Here is a 16,883-nt window from a genome sequence, read left to right as displayed (position 1 = left end):
CTCATCCCAGAGGCTGTGTGTCTTTGGGCAATCTGCTTTCCCTCTCTGGACCCAGCCTCTTTGTCTAGGAAATGTGAAGCTGTCTAAGCTTACACTTGAATATCAGCAACCAAGGGAATGGTAGGTCACATTAGGGACTCTGTGGTCGGCAGAGCTGGCCTGGTGTGATTTCTGTCTCCAGTGTTAACTAGCTTTGTAATAAAGGGTAGTTCCTTGACCTCTCTAAACCTCAGTTTCCTTGTGTGTCCAGTTTCTTCCTTCCTCTCAGTGTTGTTTTGAAACTTCAGCACACAAAGACTGATTGGCACAGACCTGGAACATCAGAAGCGCTCAACTAATTAAAGATTATTTAAGAGTGAAAGGAGGAAGTGGTGGGGACTGGGGAAGGATGGTTGTAAATCGTGTGTTGTGGGAACCCAGAGAAGCAGCAACTAATTCCAGCTGGTGAGGCGTAGAGAGGAGCCTGGAGGCCCAGAGAAGGAAGGTGACCCAGCCAATGACACACAGCTGTTGTGGCAGAGCTGGAAGGAGGCTCCATAGATTTGGCCCCATTTTGGACGGAGAGGCAGCATCTGTTATGGGGCAGGCACTGATTTACAGATGACCCATAGGGAAGGCGAATGCTCTTTTCTAGTGTGTACTTGGGAAGTTCTGATTTCCTTTCTTCTGAGAACCAAGGGTTCCTGAAACAAACAAATAAATCTATGTCTAAGCTCTGTTTCACTCAGTGAGTTTATTTAAAACAATATCTCTTAGTGGAGACAGTTTATCCCTGCCAATTTCACCCTCGAACTTGAGGAATGTACCCCAGACTGAGGCAAGATGGGGTTCCAGAGCTCTCTGAGCCTCAGTTTACACTTCTATAAAATGACCAGATTCTTTTTTTTTTTAGAGGATAGTTGCTTTAGAAGGTTGTATTTGTTTCTGCCATACAACAACGTGAATCCGCTATAAGTATACACATATCCCCTCCCTCTGGAACCTTCCACCCACCCACCCCACCCCAACCCTCTAGGTCACCACAGAGCACATGCTCCCTGTGTGATTCAGCAGCTTCCCACTAGCTATCTGTTTTACACATGGTCCTGTTGCTGGAAGGAGGACCTCTTCCAGGGCCAGAAAGCAGGCTCTTGTCTAACACTCAGAAATGAATTGTCCAGGGAGACACATGTGCTGACAAAGTAAGAGATTTTATTGGGAAGGGGCGCCCAGGCAGCGCAGTAGAGTAAGGGAACCCAGGAGAACAGCTGTCACGTGCCTCACAGTCTTGGGCATTATGGTGATGGGCTTAGTTTCCGGGTTGTCTCTGACCAATTATTCTGACTCCTGGTGGCACACACATTGCTCAGACAATATGGATGCCAGCGAGAAGGATTCTGGGAGGTGGTCGGACACGCAGCATCTCCTTTTGACCTTTCCCAAACTCTTCCAGTTGGTGGTGGCTTATTAGTTCCGTGTTCCTTACCAGGACTTTCTGTCATAAAACAGCTCATGCAAATAGTTACCAGGGTGCATGGCCAGGGTGGGCGGCTTCAGTCAGTGTGCTTCCCCTAACAATTCCCCATTGAGAGAATTCATATTCAACATACTTCTTGGGAATTGGGGCAGAGGTTTCTTTCTTCTGTAACTTCTTCCTACTGTGCATGGGCATAGTCCTACCTAGCAGAGTAGAAGTCTCTCTCTACCTGATCTTAGTTGAGGTATTCTGTATCTGAAACAGGCTTCCATCCTTGGATTAACAGCAATTTAGCCTGAAACTACTGGACCCTGTCAAGAGATGAAACAGACAGGGGCCAAACAGGAGATCTGACAGGATGGTCACCACTGGTCCTCAGAAAAGGAAGGTAAACTGTGGGGTGAGGGCTGCAATATGTGCAACTTTCTTCTGATTGGTTTGGTAGTGAGGCAAGGGGGAGGTGCTCCAGGAATCCTGTGCTCAGCCTAAAGTTACCGTCCTCCACCTGGGTGGGGGCCCCAGTCCTGTAGAAGAACACAAAGATATTGTTATGCATATTCCTTGAGTAGGAACCAGGATCTTGTCCCAAGGCAGTACCTCCTTTGTTTGTGTATCCCCTCCCTTCTCTGATCAGCAACTGTTTGGATCTGCCCTTTGAAACTCAGGGAAGGTTAAGGAGGCTGAATGAAGTCTATGTCCTACAAATAAGAAACGGGAAACACAGAAAGGATCTGTACTCCAGAGCCCCATGGAGTCCCGCTCAGTTTTAATTCAGGGAACTGGGCAACTATGACTCTGATATCCTCCTGTCAAAATGGGGCACAGGACTGCCTCAGTTTGGAGAACAGACACTGAATTGGAAGTATTTCTGAGTTCCAGGTTCTAGATATGAGTCTTGTATGATTAAAATCTCAGTCCCTTGGTCTACCATTTTGGTGTAGCAGACCCAATTAGAAGTAGTTGGAGGAGTGGCAACTGGAATTTTAATAGACAAAATAAACCTCATTTCTTTTCAGAGGAATAGGCCTGAAATCCAGTCTAGACCTGGCACTTTGGGGAGACTTGTAGCCAGTTGCCTAGTTTTATAAAAAGTAAGCTTGCAGTTACTAGCTGCCAGCAGACATTGTTTTAAGAATGTCTAGGGTGCCATCTATGGGGTCGCACAGAGTCGGACACAACTGACGTGGACTTAGCAGCAGCAGCAGCAGTGGCATCCAAGCCGGACACGACTCAGAAAACTCAAGTTTTTAGCAAAACAAGGACTAGTCTGAAATTACATCCATAGTGTCACCTAGTTGTTTCCTTGGATGTCTGAACCATAGCTACTCTATTTCGACTTTTAATTGTAATATTCTCCTTAGTAGCCAAAGTAGACATCACCGTTAATGATGACAGTGTTTCTCTAGGTATGAGGAGATGCAAGAATCGGAACTCATAAAATCTTCTCCTGAAAAGATCTAGCTATCTAAAGGCCTGTTCTGCCAGTTTTTCCCAGAGCACAGAGTGCCTCATTCTTGATTTCCACCCTGAACTCTTGTCAGCGCTGTTGAAGGTCAGCAGCTGCCATGACCATGATTTAATCTTTGTAGAGGTAGATGGCAAGTGTAGGTTTCCAGTTGGCAGGACCCTTTCTTGGTCATAAACTTGACCATGATTTGGGGGGAGGGGGGCGGTATTTCATGACCATTTCATCCCACAGTGCTGAAAATGTTCATTCTCAGGTCTGGCAAAGATTCTGTTGACAGGCCACTCCATGGGCTGTTTTCTCTGGACCACCTGTCTTAGGAACCTCTTGATCCATGAAAACATTCCCTCTTGTTGCCTCTTCCCAAATCTAGAGTTACACTGTTACCATCATTGGTCTCATATGGAACTATGAGACCAATTTTATTTTATCAGAGGCTCAGTTACACATTTGGCAGTGTAAGAAACAGCAATTTTGCAAAACAGGGGAAATACAAATAGCATACCCAGAAGTATTAGTAAAGTCATAAATAAGACTTAAGCTAAGAGCTTTCATTAAATGTAGCCCAGTATATTCCAGGTGGTCTGACTTAGTCTATTCTGTATGAATCCTTATCTTCCAGGGAATTTATATGTTGGCATTGTCTACAAGGCACATAGCCCAGTTTCCTAGTGTTATTAGACTGATTATCCTTAGTATGATTTAATTGTTTCCAACATAGAGGAGACTAAACCTAAATTACCATAGCCTGGTATTATTTATACAAATCCATCCCATAATTGTGGGAGATTTTTTTCCTTTGCTGAAACTTTGCTTGTTGCCTGATTGAGCCTGAGTAATGCAAGAAAACTCAAATTTATGGCCAGGGTCAGAGCAGGCATTATTAATTGGCCAGGTGAGGGGATCTCATCTAGCAACATCAATAGTGACCTGAATATGGCTATAATTTTTCTTTCAAAGTAAATTTTTTCAAGGCCAACCAATTAGAGCCTTGGGGTAGAGAAATTCACCAAGGTAACCCAGAACTAGACACGAGTAATTGGCCACAAACTCAACAATTGGACTGATTTCTAAAACTAGCATAGGATCATGCCTATGATAGAAAAACATTTGATTTATATGCAAAGGTCCAAGAAGTCAAGAAAACACTATAAATGATCATATGAATCAGGTCCAGCATCTTGGGCAAGTCATCTACTTCTGATGTCATCTTCTCATCCTGCTGCTGCTGCTGCTACTAAGTCGTGTCAGTCATGTCTGACTCTGTGTGACCCCATAGATGGCAACCCACCAGGCTCCCCCGTCCCTGGGATTCTCCAGGCAAGAACACTGGAATGGGTTGTCATTTCCTTCTCCAATGCATGAAAGTGAAAAGTGAAAGTGAAGTCGCTCAGTCATGTCCAACTCCTAGTGACCCCATGGACTGCAGCCTACCAGGCTCCTCCGTCCATGGGATTTTTCCAGGCAAGAGCACTGGAGTGGGGTGCCATTGCCTTCTCCACTTCTCATCCTAGTATAGTGCAGTTTCCTCTGTTTGAGCATTGTATTAAGGTAAGTTCAGGTCAGCAGTGCTCTCTATAGAGTATTCCACTGTAGAGGCTTTTGGAAGTGGAAATTAATTTAAGAGTCAATTTCCCTTCAATTTCACTGTGCATAAGCTAGTTAAGAGTACATGATAAAAATGTCCTTCCAACCAGGTTGGAGACAGTCCCTTAAATTACGTCTTTTTCCAGTCTTGGTTGCAGGTCGTGAGGCATCTGATATTCATCCAAAGATAGATTACTGAGATAAGCTTCAGAAACAAACTTAGAATATTCTTTAATAATTCAATTAAAGTTTACATTAATAATGCATAATAGCAAAGAACTATCCAGGAAATGAGTCTTAGTAGATACAAACCTCCATTAACAAACTGGGATTTAACAGTTATTTAAATATCTTAATCTCCCTAAAATTACCCTCATTTTTACCAAATGTAACCAAATTAAAGCTAGTGTGCTTGCAAAATAGGTCTGCTCTCAATAAATTTGGCCTGATGATTTATAGAACCATAATTGATCATAGACTTTTTGCTTTGCCGAAACTTTTATAGAATCTCAGACTAAACTTTTAAAATAAAACCTTTCAGGGCTAGGAAAGTCATGCCAAAAGTTTAACACAGATTTTGCCTAGCAAATCTAGGTGAATTCTTTCCTTTTCAAGGTCTTAAAAATTCCTTGTGATTTCTGTATCTATTAGTGAGATAACCTTCCTCACTTATCTGATAAAGTTAATGGAAACTTAAGAGTTTCCAATCTCTGGAGGAGTCATATAGAGAGAAAATATAATTGTTTCAATTTGTTTATAACATATAGTTTTATCAAATTACTATCATAATTAGTTTGAGGGGAAGGTTTTCCCTACTCCTGGAAAACACAGAATAAAGCCTGTAATTTTTTTAGATAGAAACCATTAAAGTTATAAGCATATTCACTGGCCCATTCAGTCCTTTTGTTAACCTTTGTGAAGTCATCAGGTTTCCCATTAGAATACCAGGACATATCAGAATGTTAGGAACTCCATATAATTTCTAGGATATATAAATTACTAATATTTACCATACAATATTGGAGAAGGCAATAGCAACCCACTCCAGTACTCTTGCCTGGAAAATCCCATGGATGGAGGAGCATGGCAGGCTGCCGTCTATGGGGTCACACAGAGTCAGACATGACCGAGCGACTTCACTTTCACTTTCCACTTTCATGCATTGGAGAAGGAAATGGCAACCCACTCCAATGTTCTTGCCTGGAGAATCTCAGGGACGGGGGAGCCTGGTAGGCTGCCATCTATGGGGTCGCACAGAGTCGGATACGACTGAAGCCATTTAGCAGCAGCCGCAGCAGCAACCATACAATATAACCGGAGAGGATTTATTATTCATTTGATAATATTTTCCATGTAATTTATCTAACCAAACAAACACAATTAGTTTAATATCTCTCTTTGGGGTGTTTTGGGGGCCCTCTGAAGCATCCCAAAGTTAGCTAGAGGTCCAAAGAACTTCAAGAGAATTTGATTTAGGAAGTTTTGTCAAAAATAATCAGTCAAAAATGTTTAGAACATTCAGTCAGATTTAGCCAATGCTGGTGGGTGTAGCACTTAGCTTGCTGACATGTCAAAGTGCATATATACTGAGGTTCAAGGTCTAGTGAAAGTAAACTCCACCATCTTGGACCTACTTGGCTCTAACCAGTTTCCCTTTGGCTGTGTCATTCCTAACAAAATCCATTTATCCAACTAATTGTAATCCAATTTTAGAAAATCCTGATCATGCATAACTTTTTTCAGTATTTTTTTTCACACCTTTTACTGAAAACACACCTTCAATTCAGTTCAGTTCATTTGCTCAGTCATGTCTGACTCTTTGTGACCCCATGGACTACAGTACGCCTGTCCATCACCACCTCCCGGAGCTTACTGAAACTCATGTCCATTTTTTTCCCTAAAGTATTTTCCACAATGAGGTACATTTCTGATTGACAAATTTGTAACAGAATAGTCTTATTTGACCTCTAGTAAACCTAGGTACAATAGAAGTATTATACTTGTTGATGGTTCTGTTAGGTAGTTAGAATAGGAAAAAGGAGTCCAAAATGGTGGTGGCTAAAAGACAAAGGGGAAAAGCCCGGGAAAAGGGAACAAAGGAAAATCCACGGTCCAGAGTGAGAACCTAAGGTGAAACAAACATGCCCCCTTCCTGGTTAGCCTGAATTTACATAGAGCAGACTCAGGGGGGAGGAGACAAAATGTATAAAAAGAAGGAGCCAAGATGGGGTTGGGGCCTCTGCTTTGGGGTTAGCCTGCCCTCACGCCTTGAGGGTATGCTATCCTTTGTTTACTGAATAAAACTGTGAGCTGTAACAGAGCTATAACACTGGCCCACCATTTCAAATCTTTGTTGTGGTGAGACAGAACTGAGGAAATTACACATTCTCCAGACAGTTCTAAAGACATGTCTATGCTACCAGGTATTAATTTCATACTGAATATGTCCCAGTTCACATGAACCTGAATTCATTTAGCTTAATTTAGAATTGTTTGATTTGTAAGCATTTGCTTTTCTTTAAGCCAATTAAATAGAGCTCATTTACAAATTAATCTCAAAAATATTATCCAGAGGCAAAGACATACTGAAACATACACATATTCAGACAGACACAATGCAAGATCTAGCTTCATTCTCTAAACTTAGTCATGAATTAGATATTGCAATATAAAATTTACTAGTTTATAAATAAAATTGAAATAAATAAAAAATGTAAGAGCTTCTTCCTGTTTTTATTCAGTCTCAGGAGTTAGAGATGGTCGAGATAAGTGTTCCTGAGAGCCCCGGTCTCAAAGCACAGGGAAAGAAAATCAAGTTCTAACAAAGTGGCAGCAGGTCTAAACGAAATGGCAGCCACACAGAGCAAAACGGCCATCATAAATCCCCACAGAACACAGAGTATAGAACATACACACAGACCTGGCAGTCCTCATCAGACACTCCCTTAAATACAAGATTACAGTCTCTCAGAAAACATCCTATAGAGACACAGAACTTCAGATCCAAGTACTAACAGAGTAGATGAAAATATCTCAGGTCTTCAAAAATTTCAGAAAGGAAAGGAAGCCAGGTTGAAAGAAAAGGGGGTAGGAGGCGGGAGAGGTGGGCAAAAAGGGTGGCCTTACAGACGTCTCCTGCCACCTGCAGATAACCAGGTGTTACTGGACTTTACCCTTGGCCCTCAGAGAAGGGAGGACTGGAACTCAGCCCTACCAGAAACCAGGTCAGACCAGACTGGAACCAGAATTTAAACCAGAAACCAGACCAGAACCAGAATTCAAGTTCTCTGCCAAGAGGAGGTGATCAGCCTCCAATCCTCAGCTCAGGCTGAGGCCCTTCGACCAGATTCCTGCATCCAGGACCGGGGGACTAGAAAAAAAGGGATAGGATAGGAAACATTAAGAAGAGGAAAGAAAGAGGGAAGGGGAGAGAGGTCAATAAAGTCTCTTGCTCCTTACTCAGTTGGGGCACTCTAGCCAGTTGTTCGCATCAGGAGGAGACCAGGGACAAGAGGGTCCCAGTTGCGGCTGATGGGTCTGGTCCATCAGTGGGCAAGCTGGTCCCTGAGTACCCAAGTGGTCAGGATGTCAGTCACAACGAAGAAGAGTCCCAGCAGAGTCACCATTTGTTGCAGGCAAGGAAACCCCCTTCCTGCAACAGTACTGTATATATGAAAATGACCAGATTCTATAGGCCAGCAGTCCCCAACGTTTTTGGCCCCAGGGACCTGTTTTGTGGAAGATAATTTTTCCATGGTTGGGGGCAGAAGCAGGGAGGAGGGGAAGAGACGGTTTAGGTGGTAATGCCAGTGATGGCGAGGGATGGGAAGCAGCAGATGAAGTTGTGTTTGTTCACCTGCCGCTCACCTCCTGCTCTGCAGATTTGGGGAGGAACAGAACAGAGTCTGTAGGAAACTACAACATTAGGAGGAGAGGGAGGGGAAAGACCGGTATGTATCTGCTTATACGTGCAGAGATGTCCTGGAGGGCTGCATGAGGAAGTAGTAACAGGGGTGGCCTCTAGGGCCGGAAACTGGGGTAAGGGAATGAAAGAAAAGTGTTTCACTGTTTATCCTTTGTACCTTTTGAAAGTCAAATTATGTCAAGTTGTTGTTGTTCGGTTGCTAAGTCATGTCTGACTCCTTGCCAATGTAACACCTGTTAAAAAAATTGTTTTAATATGTAATGCAAAAAAGATTAGGTTTTAGAAGGGGCAGCATTTTAGTACTTTTAAAAATTATATAGCAATGACCACAGTTTTTGTTTCTTTTTTCACACACTAAGGATCAAATAAGAAAAGCCCCCAATGGGCAGGCTCTTTGGCCAGAGATTTCCCAATACCAGCGGGGGAGGAGGCTGGAGCACAAAGAGGAAGAAAGGATACAGTTCAAAAATTTAAATTTGGTTTTCAAAGGTACAAAGGAAAAGTGAAATAATTCTCTTTCCTTCCCCAGAGATAACCTCTGATTTAAAATAAGTTTTTGAGATTCCTTGCCAGGCTGAGGGGAATCTAAAGCAATGAAAAGAAAGGAAAGCAAAACAGGCACTGTGAAAGGCAAGTTTCCATTTAATAACTTGACTTTCCTTTGTGAAAGGCAAGTTGCTTAAGCTTGGGAACCCTTAAGTCTGTTTCTGCAGGTGGTTTTTGTCCTGTATCTCTGGGGACCGGCTGAGCCTGATTCTTCTTGGCCAAGAAAGCAAGCCGGGAGGTTTCCTGGAAGCAGCATTCCTGTCTTCTCCAAGTTAGGCAGTGGCATCCCTAGCTGGTTCCTAGGGAGAAGGAGGCCACAGAGAGCTTGCCTGGCCTGAGGATGTGACCCTGGCAAACAACCTCATACCTAGCTGTACCCACCATGGTCATCTGTAAGCGTCTTCCCAGCTGGACTGAGAAAGGTGGTAAAGGTTTCCTAACATCTCCACCACAAAAATTATACATGCTCATAGTAAGAAATTCCAAGAGCACAGAGAATGGGAACTCTTTTCTCATTTCCTCTCCCTAGAGGGAACTGAGTTACCCACCAGGCTTTTTGGGCATCCTCCCAAAGTGGTCTGTAGGTCAGCCCTGGGAGGCAGTGAGGGTAACAACGCCCATTCTACAGATGAGGAAACTGAGGCTTGGAAAGGAGGAGAGATTCTTGAGACACACAGCTGAAATGTGGCAAAGCTGGGATTTGAACTTGACCCTCCTGTTCACAGGTCTACTATTGTGTAAGCTCTGAATGGCTCCATCCCAAGTTTATAGAACTTCTTTGGCGCATCCCTTGTCTCAGGCATATATACACAACACACACACACACAACACAACACACACACATGACTAACTCAGTCACACAAAAATGTCCCAATACATACACACACACGGGCCCAGTGGGGTCCCCGCACCCCCATAGACACATCCATCTCTAAACCAAGATACACTCTCTCACACAATCACACATGTGCAATGTGTATAAATAGACTTCAGACACACACACACATTACCACTCCCAGAGACAAACAGTTCTACACACACATAGACACAGACACTGGGACGTGCCTTGTCCCCACTCAACTCTCCCTCATTCCTTCTGTCAGAGCCTACCCCTCAGAGGGGCCACATTCCCTGTCTTGGCCATGCTGTCCACAGAGGTTCTGCCCTCTCTGCCCCCTCCAGTTCCGGCTGCTGTCTTCTAGACCAGTGATCATGCCAGCAGATGTCACTTGCCCCAGCCACAGCAGGGCCCCCTCTCTCCATGCCCTTCCCCTCCCGGCCAAAATTCTAAGGCAGCAGAAATCTAAGGCTCCTGTTTCTGCCCTAGCAGCCCTGGTGGGTGTGTGCATGCTCAGTCGTAGTCAACCCTTTGTGATCCCATGGACTGTAGCCTACCAGGCTCCTCTGTCCATGGGATTTCCCAGGCAAGAATACTGGAGTGGGTTGCCATTTCCTACTCAAAGGGATCTTCCCAATCCAGGGATTGAACTCACATCTCCTCCACTGGGAGGTGAATTCTTTACCATCTGAGCCACCTGGGAAGATCCACAGCCCTGGTACCTCATGGAATTTTGGTGAAGAAACTTGAGCAGTTCATCACTCCCACCTTCTAAGGTTTGTATGAATAGGTACCTTGGAGAGGACCTCGGCTGGGAGATAAAAACCTATTTTCCCGAAAGTTTTCACTTTCATCTCAGGTTCAAATGATTTGTTCACAAAATAAGCCACTCGTTATATACAAATAAATGATACAGATATTTATTAGAGAATTATCTAGCTTACTTTCAATATACCAACATTAAAAGAAAAGAGAAATAGAAAGAGTGGAGAATACATCACCAAATTGGGTTTTGACCAACATTCAGATTTAAACAGCACCAGAAAGTCCAGAGAAGGCAATGGCATCCCACTCCAGTACTCTTGCCTGGAAAATCCCATGGACGGAGGAGCCTGGTAGGCTGCAGTCCATGGGGTCACTAGGAGTCGGACACGACTGAGCGACTTCACTTTCACTTTTCACTTTCACACACTGGAGAAGGAAATGGCAACCCACTCCAGTGTTCTTGCCTGGAGAATCCCAGGGACGGGGAAGCCTGGTGGGCTGCTGTCTATGGGGTCTCACAGAGTTGGACACGACTGAAGCGACTTAGCAGCAGCAGCAGCAGAAAGTCCCATGTCACAGCACAACTGGAATCCCAATTGGGAAAAGGTCCCAGGCAGCATGTATGCTCTATGGGTGAGACTTCAAAGATTGCATTCCGGGGTTCCTGCTTATATTCCCAGGGACGCAAACTGATATCATCATCAATCTGTGAGCAAATTGGAAGCCTGATTCAAGTTAATGATGTGTGTTTTGTCTTGCAAAACTTGGGATGTTGTTAAGCCTGGGGCTTGGTTGGCCAGAACCCCTCCAGGGGCTCAACAACCACAAGATTCCTCCCCATCTTATATAGGGTGCTGCAAGTTTTGCACTCACAGAAGACAGTCACTCACCGTCAGGGCAGTGTCCAGGCAGGTTAGAAGCAAGGTCAAAGGCCTGCTCTGCTTTGTCTCTGAAGCCTAAACAAGACTTTTTAATTTCCCCTAACAAAATCCCAACCTAGGTGGAAGCCCATCCCTAACCTCCCTCTAATCCTGTGACTTCATCTTCTCCAGTTGCTCCTGTTTGTGAAATGTTTTTGAATCCATTGCCTCAGTTTCCCCTAGTAGTCCTCATATAATAGGGAAGACCCTCTGTATTCTTAGTCACTTGGGACTTCCCCAGCAGTCCAGTGGTTAAAACTCTGTGCTTTTACTGCGGGGGGCGGGGCTTCAATCCATGGTCACGGAACTAGGATCCCACATGCTGCCCCTCAGCCAAAAAAAAAAAAAAAAGTTAATCACTAAAGGGATGTTGCTTATAAACTTCAGTTATACATAATAGCCCATCTCTGGGAACCCTGCCTCCCAGGTAATAAGCGTCTAGCTAAAATACCTTTGTTTGGCTAGCAGGAAACATCCTGACCAGGCCCACCTGTGAATGACTACAGGCAAGGAGAAATTAAGACAGTCCCTCTGGAGTCTGGCTGGAACCAGGACTTTACCCTCTCCCCTTTGAGTATAAAAGAATCCTGGATGCTATTAATAACTGGAAGAAGGTTCTGTGGGATGCTAGTCCACTGTCTCAGACTGCTGGCTTTCTGAATAAAGCTGCTATTCCTTGCCCCAAAGGCTCATCTCCCCATTTACTGGCCTGTCGTGTGGCAGGGGAATGATGAGCCAAGACTCAGTAACAAATACATTTAGTCTGACTTGAGGCTCTCCTAAAAATGTGGCTCCTTGATGCCCGGAGACATAGCAGGAACCTCATGAAAATGCACTCCTGTCCCCACACCTACTTGGGGTTCCCAGGGCGGGGGCAGAGCGGGCACTCCACCAGGTGGTGAGTAGGTGGAGACAGGAAGGTTCCTTTGTTCTGGAGCCTGACCAGGAGTTAACCAGGAGAAACTTGCTTCCTCCAAAATGTAATCTTGAGGATGAGCGCATGAGGATTGAGGTCCTTAGTTGGGATGCTGTAATATCTGGGGCGGGGTGGGGGTGGGGTGGTGTGGCAGACTCTGCGTGTAGGATTTATTCATTTGCTCAATTAATGACTATTCTGAGCGCCTACCTACAAGATGCCAGGTGCTGGAGATCAGGGGTGAATCAAGGGTCCAGGCAGGTCCTGCTCACGTGAAGTGTAGGGTACATGTGGCCTGAGAATCTATCTCTTTCATACACACACACACACACCCATGCTGGGGACTCTGGTTCAGAGAGGGGAGCTGACTCAGGCTGGAGGCCAGCTGGAGTGTTCAGTGGACAGCTGAGGGATATAAAATCACTGAGGCCCTTCAGCAGTGCTGAGACTTTTTGAGACTGCCTGACCTAGAAAAACATTGCATCAGACTCTGTCTCATTTTTGCAGGGTACTTGATCAACCAAGACATTTGCTCTATAGATCTGTGGAAACCTTTGGAGAACTAAGATGTCAGTAATGCTTTTTTGTTTTTAGAATGAAAAGTAATTTTCACAGCTTTTTTTCTTTTGCAGTGCAAAAGCAGTGAATTGCAGAAAATGGGGCTCCCCCAGAACATCTCTGGCTGGGGGGCCAAACACCCTGATTTTTCACTACTCAGTGATGCCTTACTGGGACTCAGTGAGTCCACTTGTCCAGGCCCCTGCTGGCATGTCCTCTATTGAGGTATAATGTCATGGGTACATTTTCTATGACGTACCTAGCAGCATTAGAAAGGGACTGCAGGAAACAGGCCAAGAGAAAACACAAAGCATTAGGCATATCGAAAGATCAGAGGGAAACTGGGAGCTATTTGAGGATGAGAGAATTTCCAAAGGAAATGGTAAAACTATGTGGCTCTGAGCTAGTAGGAAAGACCTGCCGATGCTAGCTCCTGTCCCTCCCCAGAATTAGGGACTTTCTCTCCATCCTTGGAAACCCCACTTTGATGGACTTGGGCATGTAACATAGCCTGCTGGATCCTGGCATCTCAGGACAGGGGCCGGGGCGGGGTGGGGGCGGCTGTGGAATCCAACTCTGGATATCTGGGGAAGTGGCGGCACCTGCCCTGGGCCTCATGACACACACACAGAAAATGTGTGGTGGCTGAAGGGAACATGGAACATTTGTCCCTTTGAACTGGACCCTCCCTAAGGTCCTCAGCTTCTGTGAAGAAATGCATGGCCCATCTTAACCCTCCAGCTCCCCTATTCACCCTCGTTTCTCCTCAGACCCTGTCCAGTTAGTCCCATGCTCAGGCCTTTGCTCTCGCTGTGTCCCGTACCCCTTTCTCCACCCCTACAAAGCAGACCTATCCTTTTGTGCCCACCTTCTCCAGCAAGCCTTCTCCTCCTTGGCATCTTTGGAGTTCTTTTCCAGTGGTGCTGTATCATTATTTGAGTAGGCTCTGATCTCTTGCTTCCTGATATTTTACAGGTGAGTGCTGAAGGCTGACACTGGCCAGTAAAAACATAACACAAGGCCCACACAATTAAAATTTCCCAGTAGCACCTTTGAAAAAGTAAATAGGAATAGATGACATTCATTTTAATAATCTGTTTAACATAATATAACCAAAGAATTATCACTTTAACATATCAACAGCAAAAAGTACTAATAAAATAGGGTTGACCCTTGAACGACATGGGGCTTAGGAGTGCTGACCCTCTGCATGGTCAAACATCTGTGTATAACTTAGAGTGTGCCCTCTGGCACCTGAGGTTCCTGTGCATCCACGGTTTCTCCCCATCTGTAGCTCCGCATTCACGAATAGATTCAGCCAACTGCAGACTATGTAGTACTATAGGTTTCACTGTTGAAAAAACCCACAGAATTTAAAAAAGAAAAAACCCAAGGGTAAGTGGACCCACACAGTTCAAACCCTTATTGTTTAAGGGTCAATTGTAGCTTACATGCTTATTTTCAAATTTTCTTTGCTATCTAGTTTGTATATTGTATGTATGGTCTGCTCAGTTCAGTGCAGCCACATTTCAAATGCTCAGTAGTCAACACGTGACTACCATTCTAACCAGCACAGATCAAGGCCATGTTAGTCTTTGGGTTACAGGTAACAGAAGTTCACATTAAACTGACTCAGTGGAAAAGGACATTGGCTCATGAAACAGAAAAGACCAGGGGCAGATGGTTTCAGGTACACCTAGATTTAGGTGTTCCAATAATATTGCTGTCACCAGTGTTCTGACTTTCTTCAGAAACTTTTCCAGCCCTTCCCAAGCAGGCTCTGGATGGCATAGCAATGACAGCCACCACCAGCCTCAGACTTCCCTCTACCAGCTCAGCTACCTGATCTCCACACCCAGTTTCTCTTCTCCAAGAGTCCCCCCTCACCAGACTCCCATTGGACCAACTGGAACCATGTGCTCATTTCAGAACCAATCACTGTGTAGCTAGGTGAATGGAATTGGCTGATTGGTCAGACCAGAGTCACAAGCCCATTTCCTCCTTACATGGTAGGAGACTAGAGTTAGCTTATGTGATGTGCCAGGACAGAGAGTGGGTGAGAGGTTGTTTCCCAATGGAAAATCAGGGGACTGGTATCAGAAGACCTGGGTGGAGAGAGATAAGTCATGGAAGTGGGAGGTGGCCAGAGTAGGGGTGGGACTGAATCAATAAGGGCTCCCAAAGAGTAGCTGAGTATCAGGTCAAACAGGAAAGTCATAATGTAGTCCTGCAGAAATGTTTAAAACTTTAATGGCTTGTATAACATCTTCCAGCTTTGTCAGAAGTGGGATTCAAACCCACGCCTCCAGGGAAGACTGCAACCTGAATGCAGTGCCTGAGACCACTCGGCCATCCTGACTACCACTAAAAAAAATAAAGCTAGTGGAGGTGAGGGAATTCCAGTTGAACCATTTCAAATCCTAAAAAATGATGCTGTAAAAGTACTGTACTCAATACGCCAGCAAATTTGGGAAACTCAGCAGTGGTCAGTTCAGTACAGTTCAGTCGCTCAGTCATGTCTGACTCTTTGCAACCCTATGGACTGCAGCATGCCAGGCCTCCCTGTCCATCACCAACTCCCTGAGCCTGCTCAATCTCATGTTCATTGAGTCGGTGATGCCCTCCAACCATCTCATCCTCTGTTGTCCCCTTCTCCTCCCACCTTCAATCTTTCCCAACATCAGGGTCTTTTCCAATGAGTCAGTTCTTCGCATCAGGTGGTCAAAGTATTGGAGTTTCAGCTTCAGCATCAGTCCTTCCAATGAATATTCAGGACTGATTTCCTTTAGGATGGACTGGTTGGATCTCCTTGCTGTCCAAGGGACTCTCAAGAGTCTTCTCCAACACCATAGTTCAAAAGCATCAATTCTTCAGTGCCCAGCTTTCTTTATAGTCCAACTCTCACATCCATACATGACTACTGGAAAAACCGTAGCTTTGACTAGACAGATCTTTGTTGGCAAAGTAGTGTATCTGCTTTTTAATAAGCTAGTTTAGGTTGGTCATCGCTTTTCTTTCAAAGAGCAAGTAAGTGTCTTTTAATTTCATGGCTGAAGTCACCATCTGCAGTGATTTTGGAGCCCAAAAAATAAAGTCTCTCACTGTTTCCCCATATATTTGCCATAAAGTGATGGGGCCAGATGCCATGATCTTAGTTTTCTGAATGCTGAGTTTTAAGCCAACTTTTTCACTCTCCCCTTTCACTTTCATCAAGAAGCTCGTTAGTTCTTCTTCACTTTCTGCCATAAGTGTGGTGTCATCTGCATATCTGAGGTTATTGATATTTCTCCTGGCAATCTTGATTCCAGCTTGTGCTTCCTCCAGCCCAGCATTTCTCATGATGTACTCTGCATATGAGTTAAATAAGCAGGGTGACAATATACAGCCTTGATGTACTCCTTTCCCATTTGGAACCAGTCTGTTGTTCCATGTCCAGTTCTAACTGTTGCTTCCTGACCTGCATACAAATTTCTCAGAAGGCAGATCAGGTAGTCTGGTATTCCCATCTCTTTAAGAATTTTCCAGAGTTTGTTGTAGTCCATACAGTCAAAGGCTTTGGCATAGTTAATAAAGCAGAAGTAGATGTTTTTCTGGAATTCACTTGCTTTTTCGATGATCCAGCAAATGTTAACAATTTGATCTCTGGTCCCTCTGCCTTTTCTAAATCCAGCTTGAACATCTGGAAGTTCACGGTTCATGTACTGTTGAAGCCTGACTTGGAGAATTTTGAGCGTTACTTTGCTAGTGTGTGAGATGAGTGCAATTGTGCGGTAGTTTGAGCATTCTTTTGCATTGTCTTTCTTCAAGATTGGAATGAAAACCGACCTTTTCCAGTCCTGTGGCCACTGCTGGTTTGATCTCTGGTTCTCTGGTTCCTGAGAGAGAAAACCAGAGATCAAATTGCCAA

The 16,883-nt window shown here is 44.5% G+C and overlaps 1 long non-coding RNA gene and 1 other non-coding gene across 2 annotated transcripts; both read right to left on the bottom strand.

Moving 5' to 3' along the window:
• Nucleotides 1-386: 386 nt before the first annotated feature.
• Nucleotides 387-11,786, bottom strand: LOC123330236. The gene is made up of 3 exons (XR_006545982.2): nt 11,473-11,786; nt 1,590-1,980; nt 387-683 (listed from the first exon to the last, which is right to left on the bottom strand). It is a non-coding gene; the product is annotated as an uncharacterized LOC123330236 (long non-coding RNA).
• Nucleotides 11,787-15,252: 3,466 nt separating this feature from the next.
• TRNAL-CAG lies at nt 15,253-15,335 on the bottom strand. Its single transcript has one exon. It is a non-coding gene; the product is annotated as a tRNA-Leu (tRNA).
• Between the last annotated feature and the right edge of the window lie 1,548 nt (nt 15,336-16,883).

Source organism: Bubalus bubalis, chromosome 18 (assembly GCF_019923935.1).
Source record: "Bubalus bubalis isolate 160015118507 breed Murrah chromosome 18, NDDB_SH_1, whole genome shotgun sequence".
Taxonomy (NCBI): domain Eukaryota; kingdom Metazoa; phylum Chordata; class Mammalia; order Artiodactyla; family Bovidae; genus Bubalus; species Bubalus bubalis.
This window is presented reverse-complemented; position numbering and strand designations above follow the sequence as displayed.